Source organism: Pongo pygmaeus, chromosome 18, assembly GCF_028885625.2.
Source record: "Pongo pygmaeus isolate AG05252 chromosome 18, NHGRI_mPonPyg2-v2.0_pri, whole genome shotgun sequence".
NCBI lineage: Eukaryota > Metazoa > Chordata > Mammalia > Primates > Hominidae > Pongo > Pongo pygmaeus.
This window is the reverse complement of record NC_072391.2, coordinates 49,612,860-49,638,669: the sequence shown is the minus strand read 5'-3', so window position 1 is coordinate 49,638,669 and position 25,810 is coordinate 49,612,860. Positions and strand designations below refer to the sequence as shown.

Here is a 25,810-nt window from a genome sequence, read left to right as displayed (position 1 = left end):
TTGGTACCCAGGGCCTTTTTAGAACCTTGGCAGCTCTAAGCACTATTGATCTGAGCTCCCCTCCACGCCCCATCAAACATTAAAATGCATCCACATCCTGCATTTAATCTAATGTGATATGATACCATATCTGAGTTGATATGGATCCGTTGACTTAGTTTACATTTTGTAAATATTTAGCTTCACATCTATTCATTGTAATTTTGTAGTTTTCTGGTGTTGTGTGTCCAGTTTATTTTTTTCTCACATTTTAAACATTGTTGTGGGCCCATGAGAAGCTTGCAGTTCTAAGTGTGTGGTGTATAGTGACTAATGAATAAAACAGTCCTGCTGCTCCTAGCTAGAGGTCCACAAACTCTTTATTTGACCACTCCAGATGCTGGGCTACTGATGAAGACCCTGTGCTCAGTAGAGACTAGCATATAGTTAGCCAAAGAAAATTGATTTTAGTCATTTGAAATGAAGTCAATGCATGTATGTGGTCACAGTTTTCAAAGTATGTGTCGATATTTCAAGGAATCTCTACTTCATGTCATAAACTCAGCTGGATGTGAATCCACTTGAAAATTTGTTTAATCTGCAGAGTATTAAAAAAGGCTTGGTTGTCTATATCTAAAAAACTTTGCATATAAATATGGATTCCAGCTTTTCTTTAGAAATCTGGCAACACTGAACCAATATCCTTGTATGGCAACATCTGCTCGGTGTCCTTCAGATGTGCCTGTACCCCATAGTTCATCACGGCCTGCTTCACAGCCTGTCTCATATTCAGACCTTTGTAATCCTCTCAGGACCTGGAGGCTTCAAGTTTGAAGATTTTGATTAAGAGGAGAAGAAACTAAAGGAGCAACAAATGATGCTCAAACCTGGAAAGGTTACTGCCACCAGACAAATTGCAGATCAAGTGCACCCCATGCTACGTACGGTAGTTGCTGAGATGGTAAAAAATAATTTGTGATCATTTTGTAGAGCAGTGTTTCTCAAACTTTACCATGCACAAGAACCACCTGGGAGCTTGTTATAACACAGACTTTTGGACTTTACCCTTGGAGATTCTGATTCATAGGCCCAGGGCTGGGCTCCCAGGCAATGCTAAGGTTGTGGGTCTGTAGACTACACTTTGAGTAGCACATCAAGCAGAGGGCCTTCTAAGGTCAAGAGTTTGCTCTTTCTGTTTATCAGTTAGAGTGCTTTGGGCTGCAGATAACAGAAAACTCAACAAATGGTGGCATAAACCATAAAAGACACTTGTTTACCTTCAAAGAAGTCCTTAGGTTGGCAGTGCCAGGCTGTTTTGGATGGTTCAATCACGTCTTTAAGAGCCCTTCTTTGATTTTCTTTTTATTCTGCTACCTTGGAGTTTTAGCAATCTTCCCATGGCTACAAGTTGGCTGCTGTAGCTCTGGGTGTCACATCGTCACATGAAAACACACAAAATAAGAAGCAAGGTGATGGTGGTGGGAGTGGTAGCAAATGAGTACTTTCTCTTCCTGTACATCTCTTGGCAAGAAGAAAAGCTTTTCCACTAGACCCTCTTTTTTATCTTATTGGTCAGAAATGGGTTGTGTACCAATCCTAGGCTACTCACTAGCAAAGAGGAAGATTACTTTGATCAGTTTAGACCAATCCAATATCCCTTGAGGCTGGGAATTGCTACGTGAGCATAATTAATTAGTGTTATGCTCTGTTAGCAAGGAAGAAGGCTGTTGGAAAGTCAATGGTGTCTGCAACTGAGTGCGTTCGAAGAATATACATATACACATAAATATTTTTTGAGATGGGGTCTTACTGTGTCACCCAGGCTTGAGTTCAGTGACCATGGCTTATTGTAGCCTCAATTTCCCAGGCTCAAGAGACGCACACATACCTGTGGTCCCAGCTACTCAGGCCTCCTGAGTAGCTGGGACCACAGGTGTGTGTTCACCATGCTTGGCTAACTTTTTCATTTTATTTTTTGCAGAGATAGGGTCTTGCTATGTTGCCAGGGTTGGTCTTGAACTCTTGGTCTCCAGTGATCCTCCTGCCTTTGATCTCCCAAAGTGCTGAGATTACAGGTGTGAACCACTGCGCCCAGCCTGAAAAATTTTAAGTGGACCGGTGGCTTGGTTAGAGTTTTACTTTTGTAAAGATGGATCTGACCTTTTGAGTAGATTGGTGTAGGCCCCGGCAAGAGTAGGAGAGACCGGGAATAGGATGCCATCACCCAGTTGAGGTAAGATATGGGAAGGATTTGAATCAAGGAGATGTGAATTTGGATGCAAAAGAAAAGAAAGCACTAAACAGAACCTCCCGACTGGAAGGCAGAAAGAGGAAGCAGAAATGATTGAGGGTGTTTGAATTTGGGGCCTGGACGAATGGTAAGACCTTGAGTGGAAGCAGAGCGGAGAGAGGAGAAGCTGGTTTTGAGGAAAGATAACCAGATCAAGCTCATTTTGGATATTTCAGTGGTATATTCTCACAGAGTCATGCACTGGAACTCAAGAGAGAGTTTGGGGCTGAACAACCAAAGACGGAGTCTTTCTGTTTGTGGTAAAGCAAATGAATGAAATGAATTTGAGTCCTTCAAGAGGAAGGCGACAGGAAATGCAAGGACAACATCCTTGGACCTGAGGATTGGCTGGTGTTGCCAATTCAACGGCCCAGTCAGTGAGGCAGTAATTTAGGAAGTAACATGTAAAACTCGGAGAATTTGGAAATCCTACTGCACCGTTAAAAACAATGACATAAACAAGGAGTGTGTGCTTATGTGTGTGTTTGCATGATGAAACATCCTTTCTCTCTTAATAGTTATTTGGAAGGAAACATTCTTGAATGTGTGAAACTCGGAGAATTTGGAAATCCTACTGCACCATTAAAAACAATGACATAAACAAGGAGTGTGTGTTTATGTGTGTGTATGCATGATGAAACATCCTTTCTCTCTTAATGGCTATTTGGAAGGAAACATTCTTAAATGGTTATTAAGGGGGAATGATGCAAAATTTGTGATAACATAATTTAAAACCATATTAGCCATTTATGAATGAAAACATTTTTTTTTTGGAAGACACATTTGTTTTGGATTTTGTGAAATGTTAATGGTGTCATAACTATTTTAGAGAATCTGTTTTGAGTATGGTTAATAAGAAAGGACAGGATTTTTGTTGAGTATACTTACAAATTCAAATATATTTTGGAGGTGGATTTAGTGCTCTAAAAAAAAAAACTCTGTTTAAAAATATAAGGAGTAGAGGCTTTTATTTAAGGTCTGTGTGAGCTTCTCACAGTTTTAATCTTATCCCTTTGAGGTAGATCGTTTTATTTTCTTTGTTTCCTAGGTTTGTATCCTTAATCTCTTCCTCAGGGAGGCCATGTTCTCTTAAATACTCTTAAATATGTTTCATGCCTGTGTAAAACACGCCAGGCCCTGGAAAATGGCCCTTCTTGTATGATTATCATTCTTTCTTTAATCTTCATTCAATTTTGCTTCGTTTATAAAAAAAGAATTTGAAGATAGAAAAATGGGCTAATATGAAGACACATTTGAGTTTTTACTCTAAATTCATATTTGAATGATATATACTCATTCTTTTGGGGGAGTGAGGTTTTAAGCTGGGTCCTTCTATTCCAAATGTTGCAAATTTAATGTAGCCTTATCTACATTGACTAAATTGTTTATGCAGAAGAATTATGTCAAAGATGGTGATAAGAGTGAGTTTTAAAATTCAATTTATTTTAAATGGATGTAGTATAACTGTACCATATTGTGAGATTTTTTCCAGCAATTTCTACAGCTAATTTGTAATAAGCAAGGGATTTACTGTAGAATAATAAAAATTCTACAGTTTCTTTAAAAAATCTCCTAGGTGTAGGAAGTAGAAGTTCAAAATGCTGACCTGACTAGAAAACTTTTATGAAATATGTATGATTGGTTGGAAGTTGATCTTCTTGCAAAAGGGGATGAGTTAAATCTAGAAATATCGAACAGTTAATAAAATATACTCAGTAGATCCATCGTGCTGCTCCTTGATGCCAACTTACCTTTAATGAGAGATTCAACCCTTGTTATTTGACTTATTTAAAAATTCTAATAAAAATGTGTAATGGAAAAGTGGTTAAAATGATTATTTTGGTAAAAATGCTTTGGTTGCAAGTGAGAAAAAGACTTCAGTCAAACTGAGTTAAGTAGAAAAGGGATTGTAAGTTTTGTTTCAGGCATAGCTGGATCTAGAGTCAAGGGATGCTATCAAGACTTTCTTACATTAGCTCTGCTTTCGTCTGTTTTTTTCTTTCTTTTTCTTTTTCTTTTTTTTTTCATATCAGCCAGGCTGTACTCAAGTAGTGGGAAGTTGTCCAGCAGCAGTTCCAAGTTACATTCTCACAGCTCAGCCTCTTCAAGAGGGAAAGATTCTTTCTTGCATGTTTCAGCAGCTTTTCTGGATCAAGTCTCATTGGATAGACTTGGGTCCCATGCCCAGGCTCATAGCCACGTAGACATGCCAGTGGAGGAGCTGGACACTGTCATCTTCTTGGAAGCCACACAAGCTAAGAGTATGGAGCAGTGGTTCTTCGGAGGAAAAACAAAGTGCTGATGTCACAATGAGAGAATGTAGGTGTAGGATAGGAAAGCAAAGTCCATTGAAACGGCTAACTGGAGTGAAGCTTGATGATTTTGAAGATTTCTGAGGATTTCCATTGTCTATGTTTATTATTATTCTTTGTGGAAACCAAAATGAGCCTGTGCTTACGTAATGTAAATATCATAAATATTGTTTATATTAGGAGCGCCCTTCTTGTTGGGGCTGAGATTGGATGTGGTCTGCCTTCAAGAAACCTATAGGTCACCTGGATATTCTATGGATATGAGATTTTCTCTTTCCATGGTGGGAGATATGGTTGGTTGAAAACAAACTGTGGAGACACTAGAATGTCTGGTGAAAGATCCTAGGTTGTATTGAGTAGGTGCTAGTAAACTATGTGTGTATGTGTGTGTCTTGGTACATTTGCATATGTACGTGTTTACATACATATATGTGTGTATAGGTAGAGGGTGACATTTTGAAGTGGGGCTAATGAGAAGATATTTTCAAGACAATGTCTGAACATGTTTGAAGAAGAGATTAGAGAGAGAGTGAGAGAGCTATTGAATGATGGATGGGGTGGTCAGTTGCTGTTGGAATGAAGACTGTAGATAAGGGAGAGTTAGCCCTTAAATGAAGCCTTGGTAACTATTTGCGATAATAGGAAAGAAAGAGAAGATGGCTGAAGATTCATATATATATAAAATATGTAAATATGTGCACACGTGTATATATACATATATATGTACACACACACACACACACATACCACTGCACTCCAGCCTGGGAAACATAGCAAGACCTTGACTCTTAAAAATGTCAAGAGTTAAGGAAAAGGGCCAGTGGATTGGACTGTGGGAACAAGACTTTCAGTGGCTGTATGGATATAGAGTGAGAAATATATCTTGTTCTATATATACACACGTGTGTATATATATATATATGTATGTATGTATGTATAGTGTATATCTACTTCAGTAGAAAAGATGTTGGGGAAGAGAGGAGAGAGAGAGAGAACAATATGTATGGGCATGGGAATTGATTGACAAGCCTGAGATCTATCCCTGTGTACTTTTCCTCCCTCCTTTTCTTACCACTCCTCCCCTCTACCTTCGCTTTATGTGTTTTAACGGTACCAGCCTTCATCCCATCTTTTTGAACTTGCTATTCTCTCTGTCTAGAGCCCTCTCCCCAAATGTCTTCACTTGGCTGGCCTCTTCTCAGCACCCATGTCTGAGCCCAGATATCACCTTCAAGTATGTCCTGACCATTTAAAAATATCTCAATTTCTAAAATATCCTGTTCCCCATCCCTCTAATTAATATCTCTCTACCTTCATAATTTTATTCATAGCATGTACCCCATTTGAATTTCTTGATTATTCATTTATTCATCTGCTTCTTGTTGATCTCTTTCCACTGAAATGTAAACTTCATGAGGGTAGGGGGTGTATTTACTTTGATGCACATGGCACATCTCACATTTAGAGAAGTGCCTGGCACATAAAATGTGGTAAGAAGTGAACTAGAGATGAATAAAAATACTGTTGAGCAGAAGATCTGGTTGTAGTTTAGTATTTGAGTGAATATGTGTTGACATAGTATGGGGCAGACACTTCTAGGCAATAGGAATGCAGCAGTGAAGTCACTTGTCCATTTTCAAGGAGCGGGACTACATTTGTGATGATCCTTATTAGAAATGTTTAAGTTTACATTTTATTTTTAATTTTTTTATCAGTATTTGATGTGTTGGTGGCAGGAAGAGAACAGTAGTTATGAAGATGACTTGGTGGCGGATTTTGCCTAGGCAGGGATGAGAGAAGAACAGGAGTTGAGGGAAATGAGGTATCGAAGTGACTGCTTTTAATCCAACTATTCAGGCCATTGAAGAAATGGTCAAGGAATAGGAGGCCCCCATAATAGCAAAGAGGGTACTTTAGGGTTCAACTTACATGTAATAGAAAAAATTTTGAACAGCAATGTCTTAAATGAAGTAGATACTCATTTCTTGTTTCCCTAACCGAATCTAGAGGGAAGTAGTCCAAGGCTAGTATGGAGGCTTCTTAAACACTGAAGAGCCAAGCTGCCTCTAGCTATACTGTGACCCTTATCCTTATGGTTCAAGGTTGACCTCTAGTCAACCTCCATGGTCTGACCAGCAAGAAGGAGGAAGGGGATTGAAGGGGATCAAGGGCAAACGGAGGTTTCCAGAAGCTGCCACATGTCACTTTGCTTATATCTCACTGGCTAGCCAGCATCACATGGCCACACCTGGGTACCCAGGAAATGTACTTTATATTGTGGCTGGCCATGTGCCCAGTGAAACTCTCAATTACTATGGAAGGAGTGAGTGGAGAGGAAGGGACACCAGGTGGTTCAGCAGGTGTGTTGTGTGTGAGTGAGCGATGGGTGAGGTCTGAGAAACCCTTCTTGGGTATCTCCAAGTTTGAAATTTTATGTATACTCTGTAGTGTTCTTGTTTTTCCTAAACTTCAAAGTTTTAGTTTTTATGTGCTTCTTGGATGATCCTCTTTTGGTGAGAGACATATACTATGATACGATTTGTATCTTTTCAGGCCTTTCTTCAGTTTTGGGATTTTATTTTGGGCACGCTTAAAATACCCAGTGATTTATGTTCTTTGCAAGAACCACACATCATTATGTCCTAATTTTAATTGATTACCTGCATTTTAGGCCCAAATTTCTCTTCTTTTCAAAATTTTTCCTGAGTTTTTGTAGTGCCATTTATCAAGTCCCAACTCTTGGTAACAAAATTTTGAACATTAGTTAATATTTAGTTGACATTTTAAAAACCAGTTTTTTTAAAACATGATGTTTTTCCTTTTTGATCAAACCTAGTTTATTTCTCACTTCTTATATCCCTATATCCACTGAGAATCTTGTTCCCAGAGTCCAATCTACTGGCCTTTTCCATTAACTCTTTTTTGTTTTTTTTAAGAGTCAGTGTCTTGTTGTGTTGCCCCGGCTGGAGTGCAGTGGTGTGATCATAGCCACTGCAGCCTCAAACTCCTGGGCTGAAGCAAACCTCCTACTTTAGCTTCCTGAGTAGCTAGGACTGCAAGTGCACACCCCATACCCAGCTAATTTTTAATATTTTTGTAGAGATGGGGTCTCACTATGTTGACCAGACTGGTCTTGAACTCCTGGCCTCAAGTGATCCTCTCGCCTTGGCCCTCCAAAGAGTTGGAATTACAGATGTGAGCCACTGCACCTGGCCAACCTTTGACTTTGTATGTAACCTTGACCATGAGGACTTGTCAGCTATGCTTGCCACTACTACCTAATCTCCTCTGCCCCCTTTCTTTGCTGTTGTATTTTTTGTGTCAGCCTTAGAGTTTCATTTCTCAGCTTTGGGATAAACTGTGTCCATTTTCCTTACTAAAAATTAATGCTGCCTGACTGTCCCTGGGCCTTTGCTGCCGAATCCTTTTCATCTGTCTATTCTCTTGGGCATTGTCCACAATGGATATTCCAAGTCTTTCATACTCTTTTGCAGTCCCAGTCAAACCAACCTACCATCATTTTAGAGGGGACCTCCAATCTTTTACTTATGAAGAATTTGATATTATCTGCCTTAGATCTCTGATTTGTCATCCTCAGCCGTTTAGGGACCAGTGCTTTCTTTCTTCCAGGCCCAGAGAGGGCAGCTTCTACTCTGGGATAAATCCTTCCAACAGTCGTTCCTACCTGTTGAATATTCTTTGTTCTGCAAACAGCTCCCATCTTTCCTGTCTCTTGCCTTTCTACCTTCAAATGTGCCCAGATGTCTTCTGACTTCCACTATAGATTTTCCAGTCTTCGCTTTGAGTGCTACCTCACTTGTAACAACTTTTGCTGTCTTCTCATTTGCATCCACATTATTATGTGCTACATATTTTTATTTACCTCTTTTTTCTTTTAAATACATTAATGTGAAATTAAGACTACTGCAAATGGAAAACCTGATTGCTTTCCACACATAAAAGAAAATCCTAAAAATAAACACAAAAGGGGTGTAAACAGTGTTTTTCAAATCTCACTGGAGACCTTGCTTGCCTAAGGCTCTGCTCTCTGTTGAACTCTGTTGAAAAGGGAGATTTGCAAGTGTTAGGGAGGTGTCGAAGATGGCTTAGTACCCAGCCAAGACTTTGTCTTATTTTATCTGGGGGATTGAAAGGGAATTCAAAACAGAATGACTTTCTCAAGATGTCATTAAATGCTCTTCAGTTCCTTGTCTTTGTACTTCCTAGAGCAGAGCTTCTCAAACTTGAATGGCACATGGGGATGTGGATAAAAGACAGGTAGTAGGTCTGGGGTGGGCCTGAGAGTGGGCATTGCTAACAAGTTCCCAAGTGATGCTGGCATGGATGGTCCCAGCCACACTTGTGATTGTAGGGTCCTAGAGAAAGGACCATTCACATTTACACTTTTGTCCAACTCTGTTGACCTCGTCTTCCACATCTCTCTGAATGATTCTTCAAACAAGTAATCTTTACCTAGGGTTCCATATCTTTCCCACCCAGGCCCTCCTTAACACTCCATAGACCACTTCTGTTCCTTGTTACGTTACTAACACTGTCTTCTCACTCTTCTCCAGCGAGCTCTGCCTTGACAGATCAAACTTCAATCATTCATGCAAAAATACCAGTGCCTTCTCTAGGCAGATGCTCTGCTAAGCCCAGTGCTATACTTCCCTGATGAGTCCTTGACTTCTCCTACCCCCACTTTTATCCTCTGTGTCCCCTGCCCCCATGTTCTTGGTTTCCTGATATTATATACTTGAATGTTTCTGATTGCCATTGCCCTGTTGTCTTGTCTATAGCTTTCCCCCTTCTTCTCAGGAATTGGGAATAGCCTCCTAAAGCTTGACCTCTTACTCTTTTGCCTCTGTATGTTTTTCACTTTTTAGGCAGACTGGTGTTGTTTGCATCAGTTATCTATCACTAGTGATAAACCGCCTCTAAACTTTATGACTTCAAAAATACATATTTTGTTTGTGATTCTGCATATCAGCAATTTAGGCTGGGCTCAGAAGGGCAGTGCTTCTCCTCTTCTGGGTCTCTTATGTGTTTGCAGTCAACTGCAGATTGGCGGGGAGGGTTTGCTTCAGGAGGTTGGCTGGCTGTCCACCGGGGTCCTTCAGTTCTCTGGCATGTATCTTTCACCTCCAGCACGCCAGCCTGGGCTTGTTCATGATGGCAGTATTTCGAGACAGCAGGAAAGTACACAAGAACCCTTGAGTCCAGGCCCAGAAATGGCACGCTGTTCCTTCTACTACATTCTACTGGCTAAAGCAAGTCACTGGGCCAGCCCAGGTTCTCAGGGAGAGGACACAGAATCCATTTCTTGATGGGAGGAGCCACAAAGTTACATTACAGAAGGGCATGGATAGACAGAGGTGTGGAGAATTGTGGCCATTTTTGCAATCTACCCCAGGGTCTCAAATCCTCATCTCTACTATGATCTACATTTCTCATCTCCTGCATGGTGCCTCTCTCCAGGCTAGGACCGCTTCCCTGTCTGCTGTCAGTTCAAATCCAGCATAAGCCAGAGGGCAACGTGCATCCCCACTGCCCCCCAAACTCCCCTTTGAATTTCTGTTTTTTCAGTGCCATATCATTTCCAGGTGCAAAACTTCAAAATTAATTTAGATTACTTGGCTTCTTTCATTCCCTTAGTCCAGGGAGTCTTCATGTCTTCTTTATTTTCCTTCTGATAATCTTTTTCTTTTCTTTCAGCCGTCAGTATCCTAGCCAGGCCTCTCTCCCTGCTTGTCATCTTTTCTCACCTTCAATGGAATCTATGCTTTACTTCTGGTTTAATCTTCTAAAGGATAGCTTAGACAGCTACCATTTTCCTTCTGAACACTTCCAGTGTCTTGCAATGTGTTCTCAGATTTGCCACATTCATTTCTGCTATATCTACCTATCACTGCTATTATTTATAATTTTTTACATTGACCCACTTTTTAATTTGTATCACCATTGCATATGGTGACCCTGTATTGCTTGCAATGTGTAAAGATTACCCAGACAATAAATGCATAGCTATTAAAGTTTAAAAAAGTTTTTTATATACCACTTAAGTTAACCTAATATGAATAGTAGACACTGGGAACACTGGCCTGCAGGGTAAATTGCTATGTCCTCAACTTGACATTGAACACCCTCCGTATTTAGCATCAAACTTACCACCTTAAGCAAAAATAAAATTCCTTGGAAAACAGCTGGTGAGTTTTCTTAACTGTTTGAGTTCTGCTCAGGGTCACTATTGACAGTCATTGCAGTGGTAATAGATCAGCACCACAAACTAGGATTGCCTGCCTTTATATTTTTGCACCTTTCCTGGATATATTTATTGTTTTTAAAATAGCTATTGTCCATGTGACTCAAAACCCATTGTTTATAATAAATAACTTTCTTGGTGGCATAAAAGCCTTGCTCTGTCTGCATTAATAACTTTTCGAATATCCTTCCCAATCCTGGCTTTGGCTAACGATTTCTAATTGCCAATGGGGTAAAATAATATATTACATGTTCCTCTTTTTACATCTTGTCTCAATCCTAGATTCCTAGAAGACACTGTAGTTTTGACTATACAGCTTTAATCATCTGAGCCTTTCTTCATAGTTTAAACACTGAAAACAGTGGAGCTTTAAGCAGATACAAGATGGCAGGTGACAGCATTTTCCTTCCTCCATGTTTTTCAAGGCTGCATGATTATTAGGGTGAAGCTTGTGGAAGTTCAAGGCAGAAACCAAGTAAAGGAAAACCTAGTCAAGTTAAAAGCTAGTAAGATGAGTAAGAAGAGTGATAACAGAAGACCAAGAAGAATGCAATGGATGGGAGTGATCTAGAAGATTCTTATATCAGGGAGAAAGACTATTCAGTTGTAGAGAGGAAAAAGAGAAGGGTATAGTTAAAAAAAAAAAAAAAAAAAAAGAGGGGCCAGGCATGGTGGCTCACACCTATAATCCCAACACTTTGGGAGGCTGAGGTGGGGAGTATCACCTGAGGTCAGGAGTTCCAGACCATCCTGGCCAACCATGACCAATATAGTGAAACCCTGTCTCTACTACAAATATAAAAAGTAGCTGGGCGTGGTGGCAGGTGCCTGTAATCCCAGCTACTCGGGAGATTGAGGCCGGAGAATTGCTTGAACCTGGAAGGCGGAGGTTGCAGCGGGTTGAGATCATGGCACTGCACTTTAGCCTGGGCAAGAGAGTGAGACACTGTCTCAAAAAAAAAGTGGGGTGGGGGGAAGTTCAACCCTAAGTTAACAGATACATTTGATGACAGACAAAACTCATGGCCTGATTCCAGTTGCACACTAAAATTTCCATTGTAACACCACCCATACATTAGAATTCAACTTCCTGGGATGCTTTTCCTGATGATAAATGTTGCCAACATATGTAATGGCTTTGACACAGGATTTTTGTCCTTCTTGAAGTCCCTGCTGCCCAGTTTGTGTTAATAAAATCTGTTGGAAGAAGTAATATATCTAAGGAGAATGGCCTGAATAAGATGCCTTGCTTCCTTCCGTTCATCCAGATAACCTAATTTGATAAGAAATTTCTGCCAGACTTGTGAGAGAGCTGAATGCTCACGATGGCATGTTATGTGGCACCCCACTTCACAGTTGCCTTCACAGGCCCTCTCTGCTTTATTGAATTGCACACTGATTAAGGCTTCACTTTGTATTGAGAGGATCATGAGTAATAGTTTCGTGAACATCATTTTTTTTTAAAAAAGTTCTGTTTACAATGTATAGCTCATTATACCTCATGGTGTCTTTTTAAATGATGATTTACAGAGAATCTTCTTAGGTTACTATATCAAGAAGAACTGAAAAAAATCCATTTCGCTGTATCTTATTGGGTATTAATCTTACCATTCTTGTTCTTTCTTTGTGTTGATGGCCAAGAAGCTTGGAGTCAAATAGGAAACCCATTTAGTAGCTGTCTAGGGCAGTAGGATATGCATTCCTGTGTGCTGGCCATCTAGGCTTTATTATTTTCTCAAATTTACTTTTTCCTTGCTTTGATTCACCTGTTACTTACCTTTTAAAAATCAAATATGCTTTTAAAAGTCACCTCACTTCCTTTGTAGAGAAAGGCAGGCTATGAATAAATACTTAAAGCACTTATAAGTACAATGACTATGTTTGTATAGTGTCCAGGCTAGTATTCTTATCGTTCTAAAAGGGAAATTTCCACATTAAAAAAAAAAAATAAAGCCTACTATGTCAATATTGTAAAACTAAAAAACAAGCTCTTATCTCTTCTTCTTTTAGTCTTTTTATAAAGGTGGATACAATTCTTTATTTACAGTACTTGCTAGAATTTATTTCTTATGGGATATTTCCCCTTAGAATTATAGAATCTACTGAAATGATGAAAACAGGAAAATTAGTATACTCTCTGAGACTTTAAATTAATGTTTGCGCTCTCTTATCATTCAAAAAGTATAAATTCCTGAAAGTTGACCTCCTGACATAATCAGCATTGATCTAGATTTTACCCGAAGACTGTGCTAAGGTTAACTTGGCATTGGGGATCCATTGGACTGGTGGCCAAGTTGTTGTCTGGTCCACATGTAAATCCCATGATCTCTGAGTTAGCTCCCTAGTGGTTGCAAAGAGTTTCTGCACTCATGCAGGGCATTTGTCCTTTGAGAAAGTGGCCATTTTAGCTTCAGGAAGCCTGCCCGGTGCCTGGTGCCTGGTGCCACGTGAGTCTTGCTCAAACTGAGAAGCAGTTAACCTCTTATGAAACCAGTCACCCTCTTAGATTGCTTTCAAGTGGCTGATGGCAATACAAATGTACTTCACCATTGTCTTGGGGTCACTGGTTTGTTTAATCAGTCTCTTGAATATTGGGAAACTTTTGGTAACTTTGGAAAGCAGCCTAATTCCTTCCCCCTTAGGTTGGTTCTGCTTATCTAAGGTTAGACTCAAGAGGTCTAATGGGTTTCAATGACTCCACATATGAAGCAGTTGGCCGGCTGGCAGGGTGCGAGAGAGAGAGGCTAGGGAACCAGGCAGTCTGCCCGGTTTGAACTGGGGTTCCACCATTTATTGGCCCTGTGATCTCTGGCATGTTCCTGAGCCTCTCAGCATCATCATTTCTGAAATGGAGATTTCACTCTGCTGGGTGCTGGACAGATGGTGGTGAAAAAAAAAAACAGATCAAGTCTTGCCCATAGCACACACTTCCTAGGGGGTTATAAACCCACCTACTCCATAGAGTTATTGTATGTGATTAATATGCTTACCTTCTAGAGGACACTGATAACATTTGCAACATAGGATCATTGTAAATATGTGCTGTAACTCTCTGTATACCAAGCATTTCATTAATGTTACCATTATCATCATTATTATTCTAAAATATTATTAACATCCTAAGATCACGTCAGTTTTTAACATGTGGATAAGTTGCTGAACATAGACTCTGGGAGAAGAATCCTACTTTAGAATATTTTAACAGAACTATCTGGGGTCACCGATAGATGCCCCACTGTTCTTTATTTAATGTATAACTTAAGCAGGATTTCTTAATCTCAGCACTGTTGATGTTTTGGGCTAAATAGTTCTTTGTTTTGGGAACTTTCCTGTTTATCATAGGATGTTTAGCAGCATCCCTGGCCTCTACCCACTAGATGCCAGTAGCACCCCCAGTTATGACAACAAAATATGTCTTTAGATATTGCCGAATGTCCCGTGGTTCAGAGCCACTGAGCTAGAAGAATATTTTGGAAAACTTTCTGGTTCTGTCATTTAGAAAGTGCTAACTGGGATGAGTTATTCCTTTGTTACAAAGGGCATCTATCTAAATATAGGGCAGTTATTTCTCTAGGGCCTGATGGAGCTAAAAGGAGCCTCCATCATTGTGTTCCCCAGAATAGCTAAGAAGGCCAGCACTCATTCTGAGGAGTAGGTAGTCACCAGGGAAGGAGGCTCCTGGATCAGGTAAAATAATCTAGACCTGTTTCAGCACCTTGCAAATGTTTTCTTTTTCCGTCTGCCTCTTTCTGTTAGAGAATATCTCTAGGTTAGCAAAAAGACGTTTCAAACTTATAAAGCTGTGTGATCTGGTGGATTGAGAAGAGAAGGTCTTTGTTCATTCGAGGAAATAGTTGTCCTTCAACAGGGGACTTGCCTGAATTGGGGCTCATCTGTCTCTGGGTGCTTGAACTAAGTCACAAAGCTATTTAGGAGGAATTGTTAAAACATCACCAATGACTGGTTCTGTGCAACGATGATATTAAAATAATAAATAGGAGCAATATGTCAAGGGTTTTGATTTCTTGTTCCATTTCTCCTAATATTGTGGGAGCACACTCTGGCTCATTATTTTGTGTGTTTGGTTCTAGTATACCTGCTAGCTTTTTCTTTTCTTTTACTTTTTTATTTTTTTATTTTTTAATCTTGAGTCACATGAACCTCAAGCTCTGAAGTCTTTTTATTCATTCATTCCCCAAATATTTATGGGATGGCTACTGTGTCTGGCATAGAGTGCACAGAGATTTAAGAAGCAGTTTTGTCTTTCCCAACTGTGATTTCCAGAGAGTAGTGACCGCTGTGTTTCGTTTGTTCGCTGCTATGTGTTTAGTACCCAGCACTGTGCCTGGCGTGTAGGAGAATCTCAATACATAACTAGTTATGAGATTTTTATGCTAACATTTAGTGTTCTTTGCTTGAAGATTTCATAAGCTGATTATACATTTTTGGAACAATTGACAGGATGTCTTAAGAAAGTCTGTAGCAATTTGTTTAAAAGAACACATTCCAAGAAAATGTATTGTAGGCCAGCGTTTCCCAAACAGTAAATTGCAAAGACTACCTGGTTAGAGCCTTCCCAAGCAGTTGTCACTGTGACCCTCTTCTGTCTACTACGCCTGGAATTCCCAAAGGAGAGGGGAGTGTTGAAGACAACAATGTCTCCTCTCTGGCTCTGATCAGGGGTTTATTGTCAGGAAATCCCCCTTTTCAGGGACTTCATTGTCTGTATCCTCTAACCAGCCCTCCCCCACCACCCCCATCCCCTGCCAGCCAACGATTTCAAGGCTTTATGGAAATGAAAAGTTGCTCTTCTTCACAAAAAAGATTGGGGGAGATAAAGTGATTAACACTTATTTTGTTCAGGAATCCATCTGAGCTACCATCCTTGAACACTCATTTGGCTTGTTGGAAGGGTAATCTCTTTCAGAAACATTGGACAGAATTGACCAATTCATTATGTATGTAAGTCTGCTTAAGAATGTTTAATTCAGTGTGCCCTCATCTCCTGGCTTCGTAATCTCCTGCCTTGGCTATTCTGTTCTCTTTGAGTTTCTGCAACTCATTTCTCCCTGATTATTGAAGCTTTCCCTGGACATTCCAGGCAGGCTTGGTCGAATCTTGATGAATAGATTTATGAGGGAAAAAAATACCATCCTCTTTTATTTGGTTATTGATGGCCAGGTTGTTCTGGGGTAATTAAACTTGGGAAACTACAAATTTAGGCAGAAAAGTATGAGAATACTTAAGCCAACGGGAATGTCGGAGAATATTTCAAGGGCAGTGGGAAATTCTTATAAAAAGTAGCTACTTTGGGCAACATGGGCAGTTCCTGAACAGCCAATTCTGGAAGATCTAGATGAAAACAAACAAACCTTTAGTTCTTTGTGGGCATACTAATGTTTGCACTATTTAAAAACAGGAACAAGTAATTTAATTATGGGCACCTTTCAATGCGATGTATTGCATATTTTTTTCCTAATCGTTTTCCTTTTGGGTTCATTAGGCAGGTTTCCATTAAAGTACATTATCACTGCTGCTACCCATAACAAGGAAGAGAGGGAGTAGACAAAATATTGGAAAATGTTGGAATGGTGTGCGTGTGTGTGCGTGCGCACGCATGCATGCACTTGCATTTTGGCATGTGCACTCTATAGAACTCAAATGGACTTCCCAATATTGGAGAGGAGTAGAGGTGTGAGATGAGCCCCTCTTTTTAGTTATTGCCTTTGTAGTTCATGCCCCCACTGTCTTTGATAGCAAAGATACTTTGCATCCCAAAGATACTTTGGGATGCAGTGATAAATCCTTGACATTGCTCTTGATTTGAAATTAGTGTTTGCCCTCTGAGTATAGATGGTAATGTTACTGATGGCAGGATGCATGCTCTTAGCAAGTGTCCAGGTACCCAAAGTAGCATTTGATTATCTTCTTTTGTATGTCCTTTATTGTCTTAGTCATTTAGGTAGGCACTCTGGACTCCACGTAAGGTTTTCTTCCATTCCCTTTCCAGTAGGAGAGCTTCAGGAAAAAAAGACAGAGGAAAAGAAGGAGAACCCCCCTCCCTAAACTTAACTGAATGGCTCTTTAGTATACTCAAAGAAGATACATGGATAGCCCTCCACCCACAAAATATCATCAGCCTTTGCATTCATCAGAAAAATTCTCAAGTCATTTTATTTACTGTACCTGATTAGATTGCAGTGTGATCAGCACACACAAAGCATGGGATTGTCAGGTCCTGCAAATTTATTTTTTAAAAAGCAACAAAATTATATTCTTTTTTTTTCCCTCAAATATCTTGCCTTTCAGGTTTTTGAAATCAGAATAGAAAAAAGTAGGATTTTTTTTTTTTTTTTTTTTTAAATAATGATCACTCTAGCCCAAGAAACTTTCTGGGGAGGTTACCATCACAGAAGAAGAACGTTGGGGTGGGTGAGCCAGGGAGGGAAAACAGCATCATGCATAAGTGTGGAGTTGTGAAAAGGCAGAAAATAGAGGTTCTCAGAAAGAAGACCCAGAGAGGAGGGTCGAGGCCAGATTTTGAAAGGTCTTGCCTGTCGTGCTGCGGTTTAGGCTTTATCTTCTAGGCACTTTTAAGCTCAATGTGCTTCAAGGGCCATGCTGCGATTTCTGTTTGGATGGTGGCTGAAACCGGGGTGAGGGATGGACTGGGAAGAGGAAGAGAGGGAGGAGTGGCCGTGTTCTTGTAACAAGAGTGAGTCCCTTTCAGCCCTCTGTGGGAAGGGGAGGGCACTGAAGAGTTCATTTCCTTTATGTCTTGTTCAGTGAATGCTGAAATCTTCTCAATGCTCATTAAGAGACTTTTTAATTGAGTACACGTACCCGTGGTGATTGGAAATCATTTGCATTTACTGCTCCATACATGTAAATCATAGTAATTTTAGGAAGAAAGAATTGCAAACATCTAAAAAATTCATTTGAATTCATTTCTCAAATTCCATTTTTAATATATCCTTTTCTTTCAGGCAGTCTAAAGTCTTATCGGAATTATTTTTTAAAACTGAAATAGACCACTTTTAGGCCCTATTGGATTCAGTGAGTTATTAAATTTCACATCTTCCAGGGTTTATTTTTTCTGATGCCATAGTTCAAGATAATGTTTTTTAATACTACATGCAGAATTCTAGAGATTCATAATAGCTTATGACATCTTAATGTCCACAGTGACATTCCACTGGTCATATCCAACTGTGATAAACAGCTCTATACTCCATAAAAGACTACAGTCACTAAGTAAATGCAGAAAGATGCAAACAGCCCCTCAATCTCATGAATAATGTTACAGATCCTGAATGTTAATTTTGAAGAAAACACGTGCTTAAATTTGAAGTTTATGTCTTCAATTCACTGTTCTTTTATTCTTCCAGGAAAAAAAAAATATCAAGCAGCTATACTTTAAATGAATTTAATGAACTGCAAAGACTGACATTTTCACTATAAAAGTCACACTTCATTTAATGAGTAGTTAAATATTGATGCTATATTAAAATACAGGCAGAATAAAAATGGCACAATGGATTTCAAAATAGGAATTCAGGGTTCTTTTATGTTGAAAATTTCATGAACTGAAAAAAAAGTCTCGTTCATCAGGATGTCTTCATAAACACAAATATTCCAGTGAAATAGAATATTAGCTTGCAGTATATAAATCCCCATAGATAAACTGAGGTAAGTCTTCCCTTTTGCCGTTAGGTTCCCTGTCAGTCTTTATTCCCACAGGATTCATTGATGTTAAACGTGGTTCTTGTCTTCAAAGAGAGGGGATGCTGAAATTATAGAAGGTGGGGAATCTAGTTTCCTTGGACTGACCTCCTTGAATAACAAGTCAAAACAACTAGATGTCGATGACTATTTGAGAAAAATAAGTAAGCTAGGTCCCTGTGACTCCTCTGCTTGGAGCTCTCCAGTGGCTCTCTGATTCATTCAGAGGAAAGCCTGGTCTTAACTCAGTGGTGGACATTATTTCCTTGACCTCATCAAGGCCTGTCTGACTTCCCTCCCACCACATACCCCGCTGTTCTTGATCACTTGGAAACCCCTGGCACACGCCCACCTCAAGGCCCTGGGCCTGTTTCCCTCTGCCCCAAATACCGTTGCATCAGATATTTGCATGGCTCAATTGTTCATTCTCTTCAAGTCTTTCCTCAGATGTCCCTTTTCTCAGGGAGGACTTTGATGGGCACCTCATTGCTTTCCCTGATACTCTCCATCCTCCTGCCTTGCTTCCGTTTTCTCCAGGCACTTACCACCATTCAACATTCCCTCTGCCTTATTTATTTCATTGTCTCTCTCCTCCATGCTAGAACATAACCTGGCGAAGGCAGAGATTTCTGTCTCTTTTGTTCGTTGCTTCATCTCCAGTGTCCAGGACTATGCCTGCTATAGAGGAGGCCTTCATCCAAGAAATGCTTGAATAGCACATGATAAACTTGAAGGAAAGTGTGTTTTGAGGCAAAAGTGGGATTCGCAAAAAACAAAAAAACAAACAAAAAAATGCTTCTCATGGCACTTGGAAACAGGGACCAGATAGGAGAGACACTTGGATTGTAGACTTGGGAACCATCTGCACAGATAGGGTGACCATCTTTTCCCAGGTTTCCTGGGACTCTCCCTGTTGTTGCATGAAAGACCAGTGTCCTGGGAACTCCCTTGCTTTCCCAGTGGGACAGCTGTCACCCTGTCCTGCACACAGAGGACACACTTAGAGGCCTTAGAGTTTGCAGAAGGACAGGGCTCACAAACCCCCGTGTCATAGGTGTGAGGAAGATGGTGCATGACTGCAACTGAACTGCCCGTTTGTGTGAGACTGCAAGAGACGAGCCTTCTTCAAAGGAGGTGGTTGCTCCTCCACTCTGCCTGCCAGTAGCTCTAGGGAATCCTAGAGTAGTGTTGTCCGAGGTCCTGATTTTTCAAGGGGAACCAGAAATTTTGATTTCTGTGATATTTTAACATTTTTAAATGTTAGCACTATTTGGAAACTGTCTAAAGTCTGCATCTGGCCTGTGGCCTGACATTTGGCTGTCTCTGCTGAAGTTCCACACTTCCACTTTATTAGGAGACAAAGCCTATGAACCTCATTTTGAGCGTCAAATGAAGCTTGTAGTTATTAACTGTCTTTATTATTTGGAGAAAATATTATTATTTAGCTGTAAGTAAAGGTTTTATGTAGCTTACATGGAATACTATTGATATTTGTGCAGTATTTTCAGGAACTATTCTAAGTACCCTATCTGTATTAATAAATTTAATCCTCCACAACTCTATAAGGTAAGTACTATTAATGTCCCAGTTAACAGAAAAGGAAATGGAAGCATGGCTGAAATTAAATAACTTGTTCAAAGTCTCAGGCAAGGAGGTGATTGATCTGGGATTCCTTCAAATCAACAGGCGGGTTCCAGAGACACTGTGCTCGTTACCCACAGGCTTTTCAAACTTCACTGAGCATCAGAGTCACCTGAAGGCCTTGTTAGAATCCACATTGCCGCTCCACACCCAGAGTTTCTGATTCAGTAGGTCTGGGGTAGGGCCCAAGAATTTGCATTTCTAACAAGTTGCTAGGTGATGCTGATGCTGCTTTCCTGGGATCACAGTTTGAGTTCTACTGCTCAGAACCATCCGAAGGCCTCTGAAGGGACCCGGGATCATCGGAGAGATCATACTTGCATCCACTGAAGCTGTGTATGCAGTTGATCACTGCACTCATATTTAGGTACTCTAGTGGTAACAGTGTCATTGGCACAGATGGCCATGCACAAAGGCAAAACATATTTAAGGGGCATAAAGTAAAATGGGCTTTATGTAAAATGAAGCACTTCCTGGACCCCTGTGGTCTTATACCACTGAACTTTTTTTTTTTCCAGCTGAATACTACAACCCTTGTATGTTTCCAAATATCTGGCAGAGAAGGTAGAGCTGGCCAGGGACATGAGCAAACATGGTGTGCTGGTTGGCTTAGGATAGAGGGAAGCTAGGCAGGTGGTGCTGGGCTTCTACCATTTGTAGGCTGTAGCTTGATTTTTAGCTACAAGGATATGTTTTTAAACCATATTGAATTACATAGAAAGCGTTTCCATTTTCCTTTCAGGCTTCTTTATTACATCAGTGAGAAAATCTCAGTTTGGTGCGAATATGTCTTTAACACCTAATACTTGCTAATCTCTTTTTTAGCAGAGAGATTGAGACACATTATAGGGGAAGAGAGAGAGAGGGGGAGACGGAGGAGATCATACAGGACCCAGTTACAAACTCTTCTGTAGCTTTGGTTTGCTAGAATTAAATAGATTATTTTGTATTTATTGTATTTATTTTGATGGTTATGTGCTATTTATAGAAAGGAATACTGGTTTTCCATGTATGACGTAAAGTTTCCTTTTGTTAACAAAAAAGCATATTAATTTCTATGCAAATGCATGAATTAAAGAAAAATAAAGGCTCATAATACTATACCTTAGCCATAATTTCAAATTCTAAATGCTCTGAAAAACAAATTAAAAAAATATGTTTAGGGTTACACAGTTGCAGCAAAATCTGACCTGAATTCACATGAAACTTTTTTTTCCTGTATTTATCTTTATGTGAATATTCAGACATTTTGCTACAAAAATGTCCACATGTTTAATTATGTATAATACCTCTAGTGCCTCAGACCACTAGAGGTATTATATAATAATGGAATATGCACCATATTACTTTTCTAAATCTTAAAAACTTTCAACTGTAAAATACATCTGGCCCTAAGGTTTTGGATAAGGAAGAGTGTGGACCTGCTTTAAATGGCAAAATCCATGAAAGTGATATACAAATAACTGAAATTTGGCAGACACTGGTCTAGGAAGAAGAGGTGTCATTCATTGAACATGAGTCTATTAACACGAGCAGAACAAACATAACACCTAATAGGGCTTCCCAGCTTTTGCTTGCTGTAAACAGCTGGCAGTGGTTACATCTATATTTGTTAAGAGGCAGAGCACTGTATTTTGTGTAAGATAAGGTGCTAGTCTTGGCCAGGCTGCCAAGCCTGGGCTTTTAAAATAAAAGTTTTAAAGAAAAATTATAGGGTAATAAATTACACAATTTTATTGGAAAACTGAAGACGTTCAACCAATGCTAGTTTTTAAATATATTTAGAAATACTATTTCAGGAACTTTTAAATATACTCATTAGTCTTATGGATCTGATTTTTATGTTTGGATTTTATATATCGATATTTCATAAAATTAGATATATGGGACATGTCATATCTGCATCCATACTTCAGTTTCCTTCAGCCATTGGGGCATTGTATTTGTAGCTCATCTACTACTACTTCTTCTCCTTCTTTTTTTTTTTGTTTTTGAGACAGAGTCTTGCTCTGTCACCCAGGCTGGAGTGCAGTGGTGTGACCAGTGCTCACTGTGCTTACCGCAGCCTTGACCTCCCAGGCTCAAGCAATCCTCCCACCTCAGCCTCTTGAGTAGCTGGGACTATGGATGCGTGCCACCCTGCTCATCTAATTTTTAAATTTTTTTTGTAGAGATAAGCTCCCAATACATTGCCCAGGTTGGTCTTGAAATCCCAGGCCCAAGCGCTCCTGCTGTGTTGGCCTCCCAAAGTGCTGGGATTACAGGTGTGAGCGACTGCGCCCAGCCCATTCTACTGCTTTTTACTTGGTAAGAAGTGATGTCTTCTCAGTGTGACAAATAGCTGATTGCCCAACCATGTTGCTTTTTTTTCGTCTGCTCAGCTAGGATGCATTTCTCTCACTGAACCCCATCCAGCAGAGGACAGAAGAATCAGAAGAGGGTAGAGAGGATTTAGATACTCATAGAAGATGTAGCGGAGGATGATTAGGGCCAACCTCGCTCGGGAGCCGGGCGCATTGAGGAGAGCCTTCATTACCTGATAACTACCTATCTGAAAGTAAGACCTAATTTTCTGGCGAGGTTTCTAATGGATCTGGACAGGCTAACCGGATAGTGTCTTTTATCAGTTTGTCTGATGAATGAACTAACCCTTACATTTCTAGTTTAAGAATAAGATGAAAGTGGCTGGGAATAATGAGGTGTAGATTCAAATATAACATGCATGAGCGAATGTCAGTTTCAGTGGCTTTAAACAATTTGTGGCCCCTGCAGTATTTGTAGATAACTGAAGACGGATTAGCCCATCCATCTGTCTGGTGCATTTAGCGCTAGAACAGGTTGGTTCTACATGCCTCGCATGATACCATTTCCCTTTGATCTTTCTGGCAATAGTTGTCTTGTGAGTCATCCTTACTATGAGGAAGGATTTCCTGATACCTGACATTTTGCTCCCTGTATCTTCTAACAGCCTCTAAATCCAGGCTCATTAATCATTGCCATTGGTGTTTACACTCAAGTGTAAATTTTGGTTGGAAAAAATTGAAATGATTTGCTCAACCACAGGATATTAATGATTATTGAAATACGATTCAAATCAGAAACATATCCAGCTACAGAAGAGAATGGGAAAGCAGTTCATTGATCATCAGGCTTGTAATCTGTGAAAACTATATCCAGTAAAGTGGTTGTTCTTTTTATTTATATTACTCAAATGAACATTAAACTCAACAATTCCAAATTACTATGAGGTATTCTTCATCTCTGTTCCATGTAGTGTTCCATTTTATCAAGATAATGTAGATATTTAAGAAATACATTGCTGACAATTCTTGTAAATATTAGAATTCTGTATGAGAATATTGATATTGAAGCTGTATTAGGATGGATACCATTAGCAACAATATAGAGAAGATGTTTTATTAAATACTAATTTCATATGTTATTTAACAAGTAGCCGGCTTTGAACACATTAATCTCTCTTTTTAATTCAAGGTTGATGGTCTGGGTCTTACATATTGTATCCCTGAATAGGCCATTCAATAACTATGCAAAATATCTATTTCTCCCATGGGTATTTGTGCTTTGATATATTCTGATCCTTATTAAATTTAAACAGGATCAAATTTATACAGCTCTGGCAGAGATTTATTAAAATACACTGAATGGGCAGCTTGTGGGAGTGCAGTGTACTGTAATAACATATGCCTTTTACCAGAGAATAGTAATTATTGAGAATCAAATAAATCTGTAGGAGGTTAAGTATATATGGAAAAGATATCAATTGCAGTTCTTCAAAACTAGCCTGAAATATTATTTGAAGATGTGTTACTGTGCAAAATAATGAATCTCATCTTTTTAGACTCTAAATATTTAGCAATATTTGAAAAATGCAGATCTTATTCGGGATGTTTCAAATTCCAAAAGGGGAGGGGGTGGTTCAACATTATCAGAAGTGTTACATGTATTTAGTATACTCCATCTGTAGAGGCACCTGTTTTTTACTTTGCCTACTTTTTATTAGATAAAATTGAAAGCACATATATTATCCTGTTGGTAAAGTATACTTTGTTTTTAGAAGCAAAAATCTGTGTCTCTTTTGGTCAGAGATTTGGGAGACAGATCAGAGATGGACTAAATAGAAATGTTTTTGATACTTTTAAACTGGTTTATATTTTAAAAGTATTATTTTGTTCTTAATTTAGTGTTTTCCTCCATACTTTCAGAGTGACCTTGGTGTGTTTAATCTGATCAGATTGCAATAGTTCCAATGGATTGGTCTTCTTGGTGGGGCATCACTGCAGAGGGCAGCTAGGATTTTTGATACTCAATGTGTAGGTAAGGTGCATGTAGTCTACCTATTCTTTCAGAGCACTCATGACTCTGATATTTTATCCTTCATAAATTATTTAATTATGTTACAATCATCATTATTAGTGCTTTTCTCTTCTCCTATTTATAGACACCCTTGAGGGTGGGCTGGGGCATCACCAAGAAGAGAGCCATCTGTGTGACAAGAGAACATTTTGCCCCAACAAACCATCCTGGCTTCCCAATACCTTCTTTTCCTTCCAGTATTTGAATCTCTTTCTCTGCCTAATCCTTTCTAGTATAGAGGCAGAGGCACAGGTGGAGGTGGGGCACCCTTCTTTCCTGGCCAAAGTTGTATGAATGTCAAGTGAAGGCTCTGGGAACCACGGGAATCTTTGAGTGGTGGTATCTAGAGGAAGTGAATTAGGATACTCTCTGAAATTCCCCCAGTTATTGAATTCGATTGAACATTGGTAAATGATAGTTATGACAGGGGGTAGGAAATCTGTTTCTGCCATGTATTATGGTAGCTCCCCTAATTTTTGTACTCATTTCTTAACATATTGTGTATGTGTGTAGATTTTATAGGCGAATCACTTTTTATGCCTACTTTGTAGTGTTTTCTTGGGTCATGGTTAATATTTGAGTGTTCGTGATGTTCTAGGTAAGTCTCTGTAGGAATTATTTTTAGGTGTCATGGTATAACAGAGTTTTGGTTTTTTTGGTCAGGGAGCCAGATATGTTACATACAATAAAATCTGCCAATTTTAAATGTGCTATTGGTAAGTTTTGACAAACACATACAGTTGTGAACAACCACCACATGATAAATATAGAACATTTCCATCACCACAAGTTTCCTTGTACCCCTTGGCAGTTAATCCCCTACCCCCAGCCACTGATCTGCTCATCTGTTTACATGATATGTATTATATGCATATTTGTTTATATCAACTAAGTTAAACCAATAAGTATATAAATGTTTAGATATATCATATTGCTAAGCCTTTATGGGTAGCATATATATGATTTTTTTTCAATCTTTCATTACATTTTGCTCACATGAAGTCATTATCAGTAGAATGAGGAAATGTCAGAAATCTGGAGTTTGAGCAAAAAATGTATATTTTAGTGAAAAAGATTTTTAAATGCCTCCAATTATTTGCTACTTAGAAAGTAAGTATACTTGGCTCTGTTGCCAGCTTTTCTCCTTCATTGCTGCTGATGAATGAGACAGATTTTTCTAAATGCATATAACTGATGAATCCAGTTCCCTTTCTCTTGCAATTAAAAGTT

General features: G+C 39.3%; 1 protein-coding gene across 5 annotated transcripts in view; it reads left to right on the top strand.

The window, feature by feature from the left end:
- Positions 1-25,810, top strand: part of TOX3 (TOX high mobility group box family member 3) — a 111,709-nt gene that overhangs the window by 4,967 nt on the left and 80,932 nt on the right. Inside the window, exons 1-2 of one of the 5 annotated variants that reach the window (XM_063655120.1) lie at positions 22,405-22,513; positions 24,430-24,541. The exons of the other annotated variants lie outside the window; for them this stretch is intronic. The gene's annotated coding sequence lies outside the window, so the exon portion shown is untranslated. Of the gene's footprint in view, positions 1-22,404; positions 22,514-24,429; positions 24,542-25,810 lie in introns of those variants that run through there. 5 annotated transcript variants of the gene reach the window in all.